General features: G+C 48.9%; 1 pseudogene; it reads right to left on the bottom strand.

Annotated features, from left to right (window-relative positions):
• LOC120018583 overlaps positions 1-16721 on the bottom strand; it is a 300249-nt pseudogene that overhangs the window by 244647 nt on the left and 38881 nt on the right.

Here is a 16721-nt window from a genome sequence, read left to right as displayed (position 1 = left end):
ACTACTCACCAGTAAGATATGGTTTATATGTACTACTCCACCAGTAGAGATATGGTTTATATGTACTACTCACCAGTAGAGATATGGTTTGTCTTTGTCTACGTTGATGTTGTTTAGAGGGTCCATTCTGAACCAGGTGTTGAGAGTGAAGCCGTTCTGGTAAGGCCACTTAGCAATGGGAGGCAGAGCTATGGCCTGGAGTGAGAAAGGAAAGAGAGAGAGAGAGAGAGAAAGAGAGAGAGAGGGGGGGAGAGGAGGGGGAGAGAGAGGGGGGAGAGAGAGAGAGAGAGGGGGGAGAGAGAGAGAGAGAGAGAGAGAGTGAGAGAGGGGGGAGAGAGAGAGAGAGAGAGAGGAGGGAGAGAGAGAGGGGGGAGGAGAGAGAGAGAGAGAGAGAGAGAGGGAGAGAGAGGGGAGAGATAGAGAGAGGGGGGGAGAGAGAGAGAGAGAGATACTTATCATAGACGTCAGAGGAACAGTCATCTCTAAACCGAATAATGTAACAAACATACTGCAGTGGTGTGATGGTTCTTTAGATAGTGGATGGATGACTCTCTGTGAAGACAAACTCTGGATGGAGATGAATTACTCTTTTGCAGATTTAGGAGGCGTTCCCCTGCTCAGACGTTGCATGCATCAACCAATGGTTGCATACCACATCATTGACTGTGCCGTTAGGCACCAAATTGCAATAACATACAATGTGTTTAGCTGATATGTAAAATACCTACCCAGGCGTTGTAAGATCTGGCATGCATCAGCAATGCCTTGGCAGAGGAACACACCCTTTATAATGAACTGACCACATCTACAGCCATGCATCAACTCAACTGCTTCCTCTTCTCTTCCAACAATGAATTGACATCTGACCAATCAGAATAGAGCAAGGTAGGTGCTAGGTAGATAATCAATTACTATTACAATTCCAAACAGCCAACTTCAACATATTATAGAACAGTGACAGATAACTACAGTTTATGCATAACTATTTTTAGCTCTTCACACAAACAAAACATAATAAGAGGGAATATCCAGATCACCAGCCCAGCCCAGAGTGTAAAGTCTTACCGCAGCACTGCGTCCGGGGAAGTTGAAGAAAGTGTCTGGACCATGTCTCTGAGGCATCTGGTTCAGAACAGACAGCAGCTTCACTGCATGCCTCGGCTGAAGAGGAGAGATGGTTGTAGGAGAGAGGGAAGAGATGGAGAGAAGAGAGAGAGAAGAGATAGAGGGAGGAGAAGGGGGAAGAAGGAGGGAGGGGAGAGAGATGAGATAAAAGGAGGAGAGGTGGAGGAAAGATGGAGGGAGAAGAGAGCAAAGAGATGGAGGGAAGAGAGAGAGAAACATGAAGAGAGAAGAGACAAGGGAAGAGACAGAGAGGAGACATGAAGGGACATAAAGGGAAGAGACAAGGGAAGAGACGAGGGAAGAGAAAGAGAGGAGACATGAAGAGACAAAGGGTAGAGACAAGAGACGAGGGAAGAGACAGAGAGGAGACATGAAGGGACATAAAGGGAAGAGAGAAGAGACAATGGAAAAGAAAGAGAGGAGACATGAAGAGACAAAGGGAAGAGAGAAGAGACGAGGGAAGAGACAAGGGAAGAGAAAGAGAGGAGACATGAAGAGACAAAGGGAAGAGAGAAGAGACGAGGGAAGAGAAAGAGAGGAGACATGAAGGGACAAAGGGTAGAGAGAAGAGACGAGGGAAGAGACGAGGGAAGAGACAGAGAGGAGACATGAAGGGACAAAGGGAAGAGAGAAGAGACGAGGGAAGAGACGAGGGAAGAGACAGAGAGGAGACATGAAGGGACAAAGGGAAGAGAGAAGAGACGAGGGAAGAGACAGAGAGGAGACATGAAGGGACAAAGGGAAGAGAGAAGAGACGAGGGAAGAGACAGAGAGGAGACATGAAGGACTAAAGGGAAAGAGAAGAACAAGGGAAGAGACGAAGAGAAAAGAGAGGAGACATGAAGAGACAAAGGGAAGAGAGAAGAGACGAGGGAAGAGAAAGAGAGGAGACATGAAGAGACAAAGGGAAGAGAGAAGAGACGATGGAAGAGAAAGAGAGGAGACATGAAGAGACAAAGGGAAGAGAGAAGAGACGAGGGAAGAGACAGAGAGGAGACATGAAGAGACAAAGGGAAGAGAGAAGAGACGAGGGAAGAGAAAGAGAGGAGACATGAAGAGACAAAGGGAAGAGAGAAGAGACGAGGGAAGAGACGAGGGAAGAGAAAGAGAGGAGACATGAAGGGACAAAGGGAAGAGAGAAGAGACGAGGGAAGAGACGAGGGAAGAGAAAGAGAGGAGACATGAAGAGACAAAAGCATGAGCTCCTGAGTTGGGAAAATCTTGTGCAATACACCGATGCATGTCTTGTATTCAAGATCCTAAATGGCTTGGCTCCCCCTCCACTCAGTATTTTTGTTAAACAGAAAACCCAAACATATGGCAGCAGATCCACAAGGTCTGCCATGAGAGGTGACTGTGTAGTTCCCCTAAGGAAAAGCACCTTTAGTAATCCGCTTTTTCTGTGAGAGCTTCCCATGTCTGGAATACACTGCCATCAGACACACATAACTGCACCACATATCACACTTTCACAAAATGCTTGAAGACATGGCTAAAGGTCAATCAGATTTGTGAACATGGTCCCTAGCTGTGTGTTGCCGCTTTCCATGTCTGTTGTCTGTATGGTGAGGTGTGGAAACACTTTGTCGCTTTTATGAATTTTGTCTTGCTGCTTTTTTGTTCTATGTTGCTCTGTCTGTATGCTACGTCTTGCTTGTCCTATGTTGCTAGTCTTGTTCTATGTTGCTATTGTCTATATTGTAATTGTTTTTAATAACCTGCCCAGGGACTGCGGTTGAAAATTAGCCGGCTGGCTAAAACCGGCACTTTTACTGAAACGTTGATTAATGTGCACTGTCCCTGTAAAAATAAACTCAAACTCAACTCAACAAAGGGAAGAGAGAAGAGACGAGGGAAGAGACGATGGAAGAGAAAGAGAGGAGACATGAAGAGACAAAGGGTAGAGAGAAGAGACGAGGGAAGAGACAGAGAGGAGACATGAAGAGACAAAGGGTAGAGAGAAGAGACGAGGGAAGAGACGATGGAAGAGAAAGAGAGGAGACATGAAGAGACAAAGGGAAGAGAGAAGGGACAAGGGAACAGACAGAGAGGAGACATGAAGGGACATAAAGGGAAGAGAGAAGAGACGAGGGAAGAGACAGAGAGGAGACATGAAGGGACATAAAGGGAAGAGAGAAGAGACAAGGGAAGAGACGAGGGAAGAGACAGAGAGGAGACATGAAGAGACAAAGGGAAGAGAGAAGAGACGAGGGAAGAGACAGAGAGGAGACATGAAGAGACAAAGGGAAGAGACGATGGAAGAGAAAGAGAGGAGATGTAAGGAAGAGATTGAGAATATATGAGCCATGTTCATCAAATACAACAGGTGATTCTAAACCCCAACTTGTAACCTCTTCTTCTCCTCCCATGACTTACCCAGAGTCCTCTACTCCTACAACTTACCCAGAGTTCTCGGTCTCCCCTCAGCATACTGAATAGCAATTTGAGCTCCTTCACTGTGATGCTGTAGCTGGCCAGCACTCCTAACATATCCACCAGCAGGTCTATATACACACACACACACACACACACACACACACACACACACACACACACACACACACACACACACACACACACACACACACACACACACACACACACACACACACACACACACACACACACACACACACACACACACAATTGTGAGTTGGTACTTCACCGGCAGATAGGGTTTCATTATTTACTGTAAAAAATCCACAACAGAAACATGCCCTCATATTCACAACCGAATTAAAAAGAAAATGCCATGCTATTAGTTTACCTTCTGAAAATAAATTTTCCTCTAAACTGCCACTCAGTCTCATTATAAAACATACTGTGACTAATGACATTTTCTCTTTTCAATCTTTCCTCTCCTTTAAGCCATAGGAATTTCAATATGCTTAAAATATTAACTTAATCCACATTCATCCATCCACCCAGCGCTCTGCAGTGGGTACTGTACTGTACTGCAGGCTTACAGTAGGCAACTGGCCATGGAACAAGCTCTATGGACTATGTATTCTCTGTGTGTGTGTGTGTGTGTGTGTGTGTGTGTGTGTGTGTGTGTGTGTGTGTGTGTGTGTGTGTGTGGGTGGTGTGTGTGTGTGTGTGTGTGTGTGTGTGTGTGTGTGTGTGTGTGTGTGTGTGTGCTTGCGTATGTTCCTTTACCTGCGATCATGTCGTCAACGGAGCTCATCTTCAACAGCAGCTGCTCTATGAGGCCCACCTCAGTGCTGGTCTGGAGGTTACGGACACTCTTCCTGAGGATGGCTGTGAACATGGACCACACCTCAGCCTGGCAGGTCACATCACAGTGCTCCAACAGCTCTACTATACAGCCCAGGCTCTCCGCTGCCGCTATGATGAAGTTCTGTTCCAAGTCAAACTCGCCCCCCACCAGCTGGAGAGGAGAGGGAGGGGAGGGAGAGATGGAGGGGAGGGAGAGTGAGAGGAGGGAGGGGAGAGAGAATGGAGGGTAAGGGACAAGAAGAGGGGGTATGAGATTAACAGGCATGATGCCAGTTCAGTAGAGAGAGGAGGCTTTTTCCCTCTAAGAGACTGTGATTGTATTATAAAAGGGTATTGGAGTTGTAATGTAAAATCCAATGCTGGATGGAAAGTGAGGGAAGGGGCATACTGTACCGATCACCCAACAATCATATTTTATTCTTGAAGGTCAACAGGCAATTAATTGGCCGACTAGTAGCACGTGATACATACAGAGAACACACTGTACAGAGGCTCCATCTTGATTGGTGGGCATGGAGAAAGACATAAAATAGGGTCAGAAACCCTCCAGGTAACAGAAGTAACAGAGAAAAAAATGAAAAAAATAACTAATAGCAGATCTAGCAAAAGAGAGAGAGCGCGGAAAAACGTGAAGAAAGAAAAAGTGTGAGAGAGAAAGAGGGTGAGAGAGGGGGGGGGGAGTAATGAGCAATCTGATGTGGTTCAATGGCCAAGCTGTTCAGACAACTGATTCCTATATAGCAGAGTTTACAGAAACAACCTCCTGCAAATGTAGACCGTGTTCACACTGTTGCACACTGAACAGACTACCTGGGTTCAACAGACTGCACAGGTCCTCTCTCCTTTCCCCTCCTATTCCTACCCCACCATCTCCTCTGCTTCCCCTCTCCTTTCCTCCCTTCTCCTCTCCCTCCCTTCATCTCTTCTCTCTCGTCTCCTCTCCTCCTCTCTCCTCTGCCTCCCATCTCCTCTCCTCTTCTTCTATCCTCTCCTCTCTCTTCTGCCCTCCTCTCCCCATCCTCTCCTCTCCCCATCCTCTCCTCTCCCCATCCTCTCCTCTCCCCATCCTCTCCTCTCCCCAATCGTCTCCTCTCCCCATTCCTCCTCTCCCCATCCTCTCCTCTCCCCATCCTCTCCCTCTCCCATCCCCCTCCTCTCCCCATCCTCTCCCCATCCTCTCCTTTCCTCTCCCCATCCCTCCCTCCCCATCCCTCCTCTCCCTAATCCTCCTCTCCCCATCCCTCATCTCCCATCCTCTCCTCTCCCCATCCCCTCCTCTCCCCATCCTCTCCCCATCCCATCCTCTCCCCATCCTCTCCTCTCCCCAATCCTCTCCTCATCCTCTCCTCTCCCCAATCCTCCTCTCCCCATCCTCTCCTCTCCCCATCCATCTCTCCCCATCCTCTCCTCCTCCCCCCATCCTCTCCTCTCCCAACCCTCCTCTCCCCATCCCTCCTCTCCCCATCCTCTCCTCTCCCCATCCTCTCCTCTCCCCCTCCTCCTCTCCCCATCCTCTCCTCTCCCCAATCCTCTCCTCTCCCCATCCTCTCCTCTCCCCACCCCTCCTCTCCCCATCCTCTCCTCATCCCTCCTCTCCCCATCCCTCCTCTCCCCATCCTCTCTTCTCCCCATCTCCTCCTCTCCCCAGCCTCTCCTCTCCCCATCCTCTCCTCTCCCTATCCTCTTCTCCCCATCCCTCCTCTCCCCATCCCTCCTCTCCCCATCCTCTCCTCTCCCCAATCCTCCTCTCCCCATCCTCTCCTCCCCATCCTCTCCTCTCCCTATCCTCTTCTCCCCATCCCTCCTCTCCCCATCCCTCCTCTCCTCATCCTCCTCTCCCCATCCTCTCCTTCTCCCCATCCTCTCCTCTCCCCAATCCTCCTCTCCCCATCCTCTCCCCATCCTTTCCTCTCCCCATCCTCTCCTCTCCCCATCCCCTCCTCTCCCCATCCTCTCCTCTCCCCATCCCCTCCTCTCCCCATCCTCTCCCCATCCTTTCCTCTCCCCATCCTTTCCTCTCCCCATCCTCTCCTTCCCTATCCTCCTCTCCCCATCCTCTCCCCCTCCCCCCCATCCTCTCCTCTCCCTATCCTCTTCTCCCCATCCCTCCTCTCCCCATCCCTCCTCTCCCCATCCTCTCCTCTCCCCAATCCTCCTCTCCCCATCCTCTCCTCTCCCCATCCTCTCCTCTCCCTATCCTCTTCTCTCCCCATCCCTCCTCTCCCCCATCCCTCCTCTCCTCATCCTCTCCTCTCCCCATCCTCTCCTCTCCCATCCCTCTCCTCTCCCCAATCCTCCTCTCCCCATCCCTCTCCCATCCTTTCCTCTCCCATCCTCTCCTCTCCCACCCCTCCTCTCCCCATCCTCTCCTCTCCCCATCCCTCCTCTCCCCATCCTCTCCCCATCCTTTCCTCTCCCCATCTTCCTCTCCCCATCCTCTCCTCTCCCCATCCTCTCCTCTCCCACCCCTCCTCTCCCCATCCTCTCCTCTCCCTATCCTCTCCTCTCCCCATCCCTCCTCTCCCCACCCCTCCTCTCCCCATCCTCTCCTCTCCCCACCCCCCCTCTCCCCATCCTCTCCTCTCCCCACCCTCTCCTCTCCCCATCCTCTCCTCTACCCATCCTCTCCTCTACCCATCCTCTCCCCATCCTCTCCCCATCCTCTCCTCTACCCATCCTCTCCTCTCCCCACCCCTCCTCTCATCATCCTCTCCTCTCCTCTCCCCATCCTCTCCTCTCCCCACCCCTCCTCTCATCATCCTCTCCTCTCCCACCCCTCCTCTCCCCATCCTCTCCTTTCCCCATCCTCTCCTCTCCCCATCCTCTCCTCTCCCCACCCCTCCTCTCCCCATCCTCTCCTCTCCCCATCCTCTCCTCTCCCCACCCTCCTCTCCTCATCCTCTCCTCTCCCCCCCCCTCCTCTCCCCATCCTCTCCTCTCCCCATCCTCTCCTCTCCCCACCCCTCCTCTCCCCTCCCCATCCTCTCCTCTACCCATCCTCTCCTCTACCCATCCTCTCCTCTCCCCATCCTCTCCTCTACCCACCCCTCCTCTCCCCATCCTCTCCCCACCCCATCCTCTCCTCTCCCCACCCCTCCTCTCCTCATCCTCTCCTCTCCCCTCCCCATCCTCTCCTCTCCCCACCCCTCCTCTCCCCATCCTCTCCTTTCCCCATCCTCTCCTCTCCCCATCCTCTCCTCTCCCCATCCTCTCCCCATCCTCTCCTCTCCCCATCCTCTCCTCTCCCCACCCTCTCCTCTCCCCATCCTCTCCTCTACCCATCCTCTCCTCTCCTCTACCCATCCTCTCCTCTACCCATCCTCTCCTCTACCCATCCTCTCCTCTACCCATCCCCTCCTCTACCCATCCTCTCCTCTACCCATCCTCTCCTCTACCCATCCTCTCCTCTACCCATCCCCTCCTCTACCCATCCTCTCCTCTACCCATCCTCTCCTCTACCCATCCTCTCCTCATCCTCTCCTCTACCCATCCCTCCTCTCCCCATCCTCTCCTCTCCCCGTCCTCTCCTCTCCCCACCCCTCCTCTCCCCATCCTCTCCTCTCCCCACCCTCTCCTCTCCCCACCCCTCCTCTCCCCATCCTCTCCTCTCCCCATCCTCTCCTCTCCCCATCCTCTCCCCATCCTTGCCTCTCCCCATCCTCTCCTCTCCCCACCCCTCCTCTCCCCATCCTCTCCTCTCCCCATCCCCTCCTCTCCCCATCCTTTTCTCTCCCCATCCTCTCCTCTCCCCATCCTCTCCTCTCCCCATCCTCTCCCCATCCTTTCCTCTCCCCATCCTCTCCTCTACCCATCCTCTCCTCTCCCCACCCCTCCTCTCCCCATCCTCTCCTCTACCCATCCCCTCCTCTACCCATCCTCTCCTCTACCCATCCTCTCCTCTCCCCATCCTCTCCCCATCCTCTCCTCTACCCATCCTCTACCCATCCTCTACCCATCCTCTCCTCTACCCATCCTCTCCTCTCCCCATCCTCTCCTCTCCCTATCCTCTTCTCCCCATCCTCTCCTCTCCTCTCCCCATCCTCTCCCATCCTCTCCTCTCCCCACCCCTCCTCTCCCCATCCTCTCCTCTCCCCACCCCTCCTCTCCCCACCCCTCCTCTCCCCATCCTCTCCCCTCCCCACCCTCTCCTCTCCCCACCCCTCCTCTCCCCATCCTCTCCTCTCCCCATCCCTCCTCTCCCCATCCTCTCCTCTCCCCACCCCTCCTCTCCCCAATCCTCTCCTCTCCCCACCCCTCCTCTCCCCATCCTCTCCTCTCCCCATCCTCTCCCCATCCCTCCTCTCCCCATCCTCTCCTCTCCCCACCCCTCCTCTCCCCATCCTCTCCTCTCCCCATCCATCCTCTCCCCATCCTCTCCTCTCCCCATCCTCTCCTCTCCCCAACCCTCCTCTCCCCATCCTCTCCTCTCCCCACCCCTCCTCTCCCCATCCTCTCCTCTCCCCACCCCTCCTCTCCCCATCCTCTCCTCTCCCCACCCCTCCTCTCCCCATCCTCTCCTCTCCCCATCCTCTCCACTCCCCACCCCTCCTCTCCCTCCCCATCCTCTCCTCTCCCCATCCTCTCCTCTCCCCATCCTCACCTCTCCCCACCCCTCCTCTCCCCATCCCCTCTTCTCCCCATCCTCTCCTCTCCCCATCCTCTCCTTTCCCCATCCTCTCCTCTCCCCATCCTCTCCTCTACCCATCCTCTCCTCTCCCCATCCTCTCCTCTCCCCATCCTCTCCTCTCCCCATCCTCTCCCCAATCCTCCTCTCCCCATCCTCTCCTCTCCCCATCCCTCCTCTCTATTGTCCTCTCTACTCTGCTTTGTCTGAAGTTAATATTCCTTTTATTTACCCCTCATTTTATTTTGGTAGAATTCAGATCCAGTAGTAATTGTTCCGTTATAAAAGGCATCAATTACTTTGTGAGCTTAGTGTGGTAATACCTGCCTGGTATTAGAGTACAGAGCCCAGGGAAAGTATTCATGTGGAATGTAACATCTTGACAAGAACGTCTTTTTCAATGAGAGGAATTGATTTTCAGATCAGCCTGTGTGCAGTTGAAGTTAGGATAATGTCTGAGGTATTAGGAAAAACAGGACCAGATCAATCATGTTTATTTACTTTCTCATCTACACCAGAGAACCACGATTCTGACCAAGAACTAGCTTCTCCATTACATTGTGGGTTGAGCAAACAACCTCAACATTTTTACTGCAAATGTATTGGCAGACTAGTAGGCCATGGTATAGAGACATAGAGGAGAAACAAAGAGCCCTGCAGTCTGGGCTGAACCTAATCTCTCTCCTACCTCTCCATCCCCATATCCATTCCTCACTCCATCTCTCCATGCACAGACAGCAAGCAGCAGACTAATTACAGTTTCACATCCTAGTAAACTGCAGCCATTGTGCTCAGAGAGGAGAGGAGGAGAGGTATAGATGAAGACATGGGATGCGTCCCCCTATTCCCTATTTAGTGCTCTGGTCAAAAGTAGTGCACTAAATAGGGAATAGAGTGGCATTTTGGATGTAGACATGGACACAGACTAGCCACTTAGGCCGCGTTTAGACAGACAGCCCAATTCTGATATTTTTTTCACTAATTGGTATTTTGACCAATCAGATCAGCTCTGAAAAAGAGCTGATGTGATTGGTCAAAAGAACAATGTGTGGAAAAAATATCGGAATTGGGATGCCTGTCCAAACGCAGCCTTAGAAGCTTTCAGCCTCTCTCTCACACAGCCAGTCACTGTTAGAGTAATTATACCAGCCATTATACACACCACTTTAGCCACTTAAAACTGGCTAAACCATGCTACTGCATAATCAATACTAAGAACTCAGTGACAGAAAATGTATATACGTATACGTGTATACATTTAGCTTGAGTTTGTTTAAACCATATGTAAGAAGGACCCGAGGGTTATCAAAGACTCAGCAGATTCAGAAATATAGGCACATTATGTAAGCCTGAGGTATGCCAGAGGCAACGAGAGCTAACACGATGTCCTGTACAGCAGTACAGCAGAATATCTGCATTCTAAACTCCAGGGAGGTATCCAAAATAGCACCCTATTCTCTATATAGTGCACTACGTTTGACCAGAGCCATGTGGGTGCCATTTGGGACGTCAAAAAAGGATTTGGGGCACTCCTAGAAGCCAGTGAGAGGACAGCAGAAAGGAGAGAGCAGAGAGGAGAAAACAAGGACACAGGGAGTCTAATCATCAACAAAACCTTGAAGATGAAAAGAACAACTTGTGCAGTCCAAAGTCTTTTTTTACAGTGTGGTGGTGTATCTTCAATCGATCACGATCTCCTGGTTGGATGAAAAACAGAATAACTACTTTTTAACTTGAAATGTTTAGTATGCATAGCAGTGCCATTGTTTCTATTAGCAGAATAACACTTTCATTTACAATCTCTTTCTGGATTTAGAAAACATCTTCAAATCAGATTCTTGATTAGGTCCCACAATCACCCAGGCGCCAGATGTCTCTGTGTGAGTAGCTGCATTAAGAATGAGCAGAATGTATATTGGAAACATACAGTCTGGTTACATATAACTGTCACACCCTGAGCTGTTTCACCTGTCTTTGTGATTGTCTCCATCCCCCTCCAGATGTCACCCATCTTCCCCATTATCCTCTGTGTATTTATACCGGTGTTCTCTGTTTGTCTGTTTTGTTTGTCAAGTCAACCAGCGTTTTTTGTATCAGCTACTGCTTTTCCCCAGTCTCTCTTTTCTCATCCTGCTGGTTTTGGCCCTTGCCTGTCCTGAGCACGTCCGCCTGACCACTCTGCCTGCCCCTGACCCTGAGCCTGCCTGCCATCCTGTACCTTTGCCCCTGTTGCTGTAATAAACATTGTTACTTCGACACAGTCTGCATCTGGGTCTTACCTTTATCCTGATAATAACAATGTACCTCCTCCACCATCTAAGAATATAGTATCTGTTAAGGATTACTAGAAGTAACAGGCTACATATAGATATAGGCTCAGTGTTAGTACAGTAACAGTCTACATATAGATATAGGCTCAGTGTTAGTACAGTAACAGGCTACATATAGATATAGGCTCAGTGTTAGTACAGTAACAGGCTACATATAGATATAGGCTCAGTGTTAGTACAGTAACAGGCTACATATAGATATAGGCTCAGTGTTAGTATAGTAACAGTCTACATATAGATATAGGCTCAGTGTTAGTACAGTAACAGTCTACATATAGATATAGGCTCAGTGTTAGTAGAGTAACAGGCTACATATAGATATAGGCTCAGTGTTAGTACAGTAACAGGCTACATATAGATATAGGCTCAGTGTTAGTACAGTAACAGGCTACATATAGATATAGGCTCAGTGTTAGTACAGTAACAGAAATTATACCCATTTCAATTTAACTCTACAGTACCGCTCACTTTTTCTCATGACAACCTCTCCATTCTCTCCTCTCTTTCTGTGTATTAACCTCCTGACCATTCATCTCTGTTACACTTAACATCCTGATCAGTGATTAGTTCCTTTCTCCTGACTGCATCTTGACAGGATGACGAACCAGAGAGAGGGGGGAGAGAGAGAGATTCTTGGTCACCATGGTGACAGCAGTAGGTTGGACTAGTGATGTAATCTTCAGTAAGTTTCCAGTCTAAACAATGGACAGTAAATCAGTCCAAAATATATATTAGAAGTGATTTCCTATTTTCAGCTGTTGGTGAGAATGAAAAGAGAGAAGGAGAAAGAGGATTACATCAAGATGAATAATATAAGATGCCAAAACATGTTCAAAAATACACAGCTGCTCCATACTAAGAGGAATCCATTGTGAAGGCCCGGGCTGAACTGCTATATCCAGCATCAGAGTACACAGACAGCACATGCTAGTGTGTTGTTTCGGTTTCCATGTCATCCTAAATAAAAAATAAAAGCTGGTGGACTTTCAGTTCTTCCATTGGTGCAGCAGAGAATGAGTACAGCAGCCATGCAGCAGCAAACCGTCTGGAAAAGAATTAGACCAATCGCTCAAAGATCAGCCTCACAGATTGGTGGATGATTGTGTCTGCACCCTGTGTGCCTACACCAAGTCACAGTGATAACAGAACAGCATAACAGGACAAGACCAGGGTTGTATCCCAAATGGCACCCTATTCCCTTTATACTGCACTCCATAGGGAATAGGGAGTCATTTTGGACACAACTCAGGGCTAGACCAGAACGGAACAGGTCAGCCTGATAGTGTGTAAACTACTTAAGCTGCTCTCTGTCTCTCTGACACTGACATGTACAGTAATCTTCAGTACTCTGCAGGAGTGTGATCTTACACAGCCACTCCAGTAGTCTGAGGGAGTAAACCCAGGGCTCTTCTCTCCCTCCTCGAGACCTGACAAAATGTCACGACTACAAAGGTCAGGCTCCCGCTCAGCCCAGTCCAAGCTGTGTAGTAGTGTGAATAGTGGGATACCACAGCCGCTCTGATGCTCTGGGGACTAGAACCACTTCCTCATTCCAACATAATGTAAAGTAATTCACTAATTTGCATAACTGGCAGAACAGCCTTGTGTGAGTAAATGCACAAGGCAAAACCCACAAATGAAACACCCTTTTTGTAGCTGTCATGATCTATACTCTAATCAGCAGGACGGTCAACGTCATACACACACCAAAACACCTATAAAGGTTTAGTCCCAGTGTATTAGCCATGTAACACCAGAAAGGAAACAGTCTTTTAAACAGCAGCTTTGATGAATGTGTGTAAACTAGGCCATGATGCTGCTGTGAACAGAGCACATATCTGAGAGCCCAGTTACACACTGGTTTCCCCTTTAAGACAAGCCACAATCCACCTCCTGCTTCCTGCCTGCTGCAGCAAAACCTTCTCTCTCCTCCTTGCTGATCATCGCTACATCATCCAGACACCTGGTCCTCTTGGCTTAGACAGGGGGGTGGGGTCAGAGTTTCTCAACACAGTTTTGTTCCAGCCCTGCACAAGCATGCATGATCAAAGGGCTAGATGATGAGTTGAGTGGTTGAATCAGATGCGTTTGTGCAGGGCTAGAGCAACAATGTGTGCACTGGACCGGAGAGTGGGGACGGTAGTGGAATGTTGATGCATGTTTAAACAGAGCCCAGCACTGGGAAACAGCAGAGCCCAGCGAGGTAGTGTGACTGGATTACAGATGAACATGCAGCATGTGATGATGATCACACCGGGGTAAACAAACACAGGAACAACACAAAGGACAACTCTCTGTTGAAACACTGTAGAGATTAGAGGGTTACAGTCATATTACTGTTGAGACGTAAACACGTGATTCTGTCTGAGCTACACAGATACAGTATACTCTCCTCCATGCTATCACGTGGACATATAGATGGTCCAGAATGACCAACTCCACCGCTCTGTCAGGTGTGATCTATGGCAGATCTATTTACAGTTAATAGGGCATCACATTGCTCTGCTCCCTGACCCATGACCCAGCATCATTAACACCTGGCCCGCCCCTGTTCATCATGAGAAAACAGATGTCTGTCCATGTGTGGGAGTTTCGACCTCCTTTGCGCACACGCACACATGAAATCCTCTTCCTCCTGTCCTCCCCATCCTCCTCTCCTCCAGCTGATTCAGTTGCTGCAATTACTTTTATCAAACAGAACATTATATCAAATCAGTAGATCCTTTGTGAGGGCTAGAAAGACCTGTGTGATTTATTGAACAGGAACAGAACAGGAAGGGAGTCTCTGAGGCAGAGAGGAGAGATGTCCTGAGTACCAACAAATCAACCTACAGAGAGGAGAGATGTCCTGAGTACCAACAAATCAACCTACAGAGAGGAGAGATGTCCTGAGTACCAACAAATCAACCTACAGAGAGGAGAGATGTCCTGAGTACCAACAAATCAACCTACAGAGAGGAGAGATGTCCTGAGTACCAACAAATCAACCTACAGAGAGGAGAGATGTCCTGAGTACCAACAAATCAACCTACAGAGAGGAGAGATGTCCTGAGTACCAACAAATCAACCTACAGAGGGAAGAGAGGGAGTAGAGAAGGAGGAGAGAGGGAGGAGAGAGAAATGAGGACGGGGAGAAAAGAGGGAGGATAGAGCAGTTAGGAGGGGAGAGAGGGAGGAAAGGGGGAGGAGAGAAGGAAAGAGAAGAGAGAAATGAGAGGGGAGAGAGGGAGGAACGAGGGAGGAAATAGGGATTCTAATTACCAGGGAGGAGAACGTGAGAAAAAGAGCGCTAGAAGGGGAGGCGAGATGGAGAGAGGGACTGGGGAAGAACAGCAGTAGTTTTCATCACCTTCTCTCCACATAATAAATCAGGGGGAACATGAAATATATTAAATCCCAGAAGAAGCAGCCAGCTCCATTTATCTTAATGCTCACTGCTAACATTACCTGTAGAAGCACAAGTGCCATGACATTTACAATCTGAAAGGAAATGGAATAAATTGTATAAAATAGTGGAATAAATGGAATGTTATATCATTGTCCAAGGTACACAAGAAGATTATCAAGGTAACCATAAATCCTGTAAAGAAACCATTGTATCAACACCAATACACCCTACAAAGCCAGAAGAGAAGAAAGGAAGTCTAACAGAGCTCTAGAAGAGCCTTGAGGATGTGCCATGGCCAGGCCATGCGGTCTCTGAAAAGGGACAGCACTGCAGATCAACATGGGTCCTTGTCAAAAGTATTGCACTAAATTTGGACAAACTGCTTAAAATTCTACCTCGCCGGAAGGGGTTAATCTCATACCTTTAGTCGTATCATATGTGCGCCGCCAACACCTAACTTAACAGAACTAGGGAGAAGTGGGAAATTGAGTTGAACATAGAACTTACAGAGGATTGGAGTGAAAGCGCTATAAAAAGAGTATCCAGTTTAAGGTTCTCCATCGAGTTCATATCAGCAAATCCAGACTAGCAGAGAAATACTCTGATTTAGAGGTCGAATGTGAAAAAAATGTCTCCTACTAACCTAACATACAGTGCCTTCGGAAAGTATTCAGACCACTTGACTTTTTCACATTTTGTCATGTTACGGCCTTATTCTAAAATTGATTAAATAAATAAAAATCCTCTGCAATCTACACCCAATACCCCATAAGGACAAAGTGAAAACAGTTTTTTTTAAACACTTTTGCAAATGTATTAAAAGTAAAAACAAAAATACCTTATTTACATAAGTATTCACACCCTTTGCTACGAGATTCGAAATTGAGCTCAGGTGCATCCTGTTTCCATTGATCATCCTTGAGATGTTTCTACAACTTGATTGGAGTCCACCTGTGGTCAATTCAATTAATTAGACTTGATTTGGAAAGGCACACACCAGTCTATATAAGGTCCCACAGTTGACAGTGCATGTCAGATCAAAAACCAAGCCATGAGGTCAAAGAAATTTTCCATCGAGGCACAGATTTGGGGAATGGTACGAAAAAATGTCTGCAGCATTGAAGGTCCCCAAGAACACAGTGGCCTCCATCATTCTTAAATGGAAGACGTTTGGAACCACCAAGACTCTTTCTAGAGCTGGCTGCCCGGCCAAATTGAGCAATCGGGGGAGAAGGGCCTTGGTCAGGGAGGTGACCAAGAAACCGATGGCCACTCTGACAGAGCTCCAGAGTTCCTCTGTGGAGATTGGATAACCTTCCAGAAGGACAACCATCTCTGTAGCACTGCACCAATGAGGCCTATGTGGTAGAGTGGCCAGACGGAAGCCGCTCCTCAATAAAAGACACATGACAGCCTGCTTGGTGTTTGCCAAAAGGCACCTAAAGACTCTCAGACCATGAGAAACAATTTTCTCTGGTCTGATGAAACTAAGATTCAACTCTTTGGCCTGAATGCCAAGCGTCACACCTGGAGGAAACCTGGCACCATCCCTACGGTGAAGCATGGTGGTGGCAGCATCATACTGTGTGGATGTTTTTCAGCGGCAGGGACTGGGATCAAGGGAAAGATGAACGGAGCAAAGTACAGAGAGATCCTTGATGAAAACCTACTCCAGAGCGCTCAGGACCTCAGACTGAGGCAAAGGTTCACCTTCTAACAGGACAACGACCCTAAGCACACAGCCAAAATAATGTAGGAGTGGCTTCGGGACAAATCTCTGAATGCCTTTGAGTGTCCCAGCCAGATCCCAGATTTGAACCCAATCGAACATCTCTGGAGAGACCGGAAAATAGCTGTACAGAAACGCTTCCCATCCAACCTGACAGAGCTTGAAAGAAACTCCCCAAATACAGGTGTGCCAAGCTTGTAGCGTCATACCCAAGAAGACTCGAGGCTGTAATCGCTGCCAAAGGTGCTTCAACAAAGTACTGAGTAAAGGGTCTGAATACTTATGTAA

The sequence above is a fragment of the Salvelinus namaycush genome, chromosome 23, assembly GCF_016432855.1.
Source record: "Salvelinus namaycush isolate Seneca chromosome 23, SaNama_1.0, whole genome shotgun sequence".
Lineage (NCBI taxonomy): Eukaryota > Metazoa > Chordata > Actinopteri > Salmoniformes > Salmonidae > Salvelinus > Salvelinus namaycush.
The sequence above is the reverse complement of the archived record's forward strand: the minus strand, read 5'-3'. Positions and strand labels throughout refer to the sequence as shown.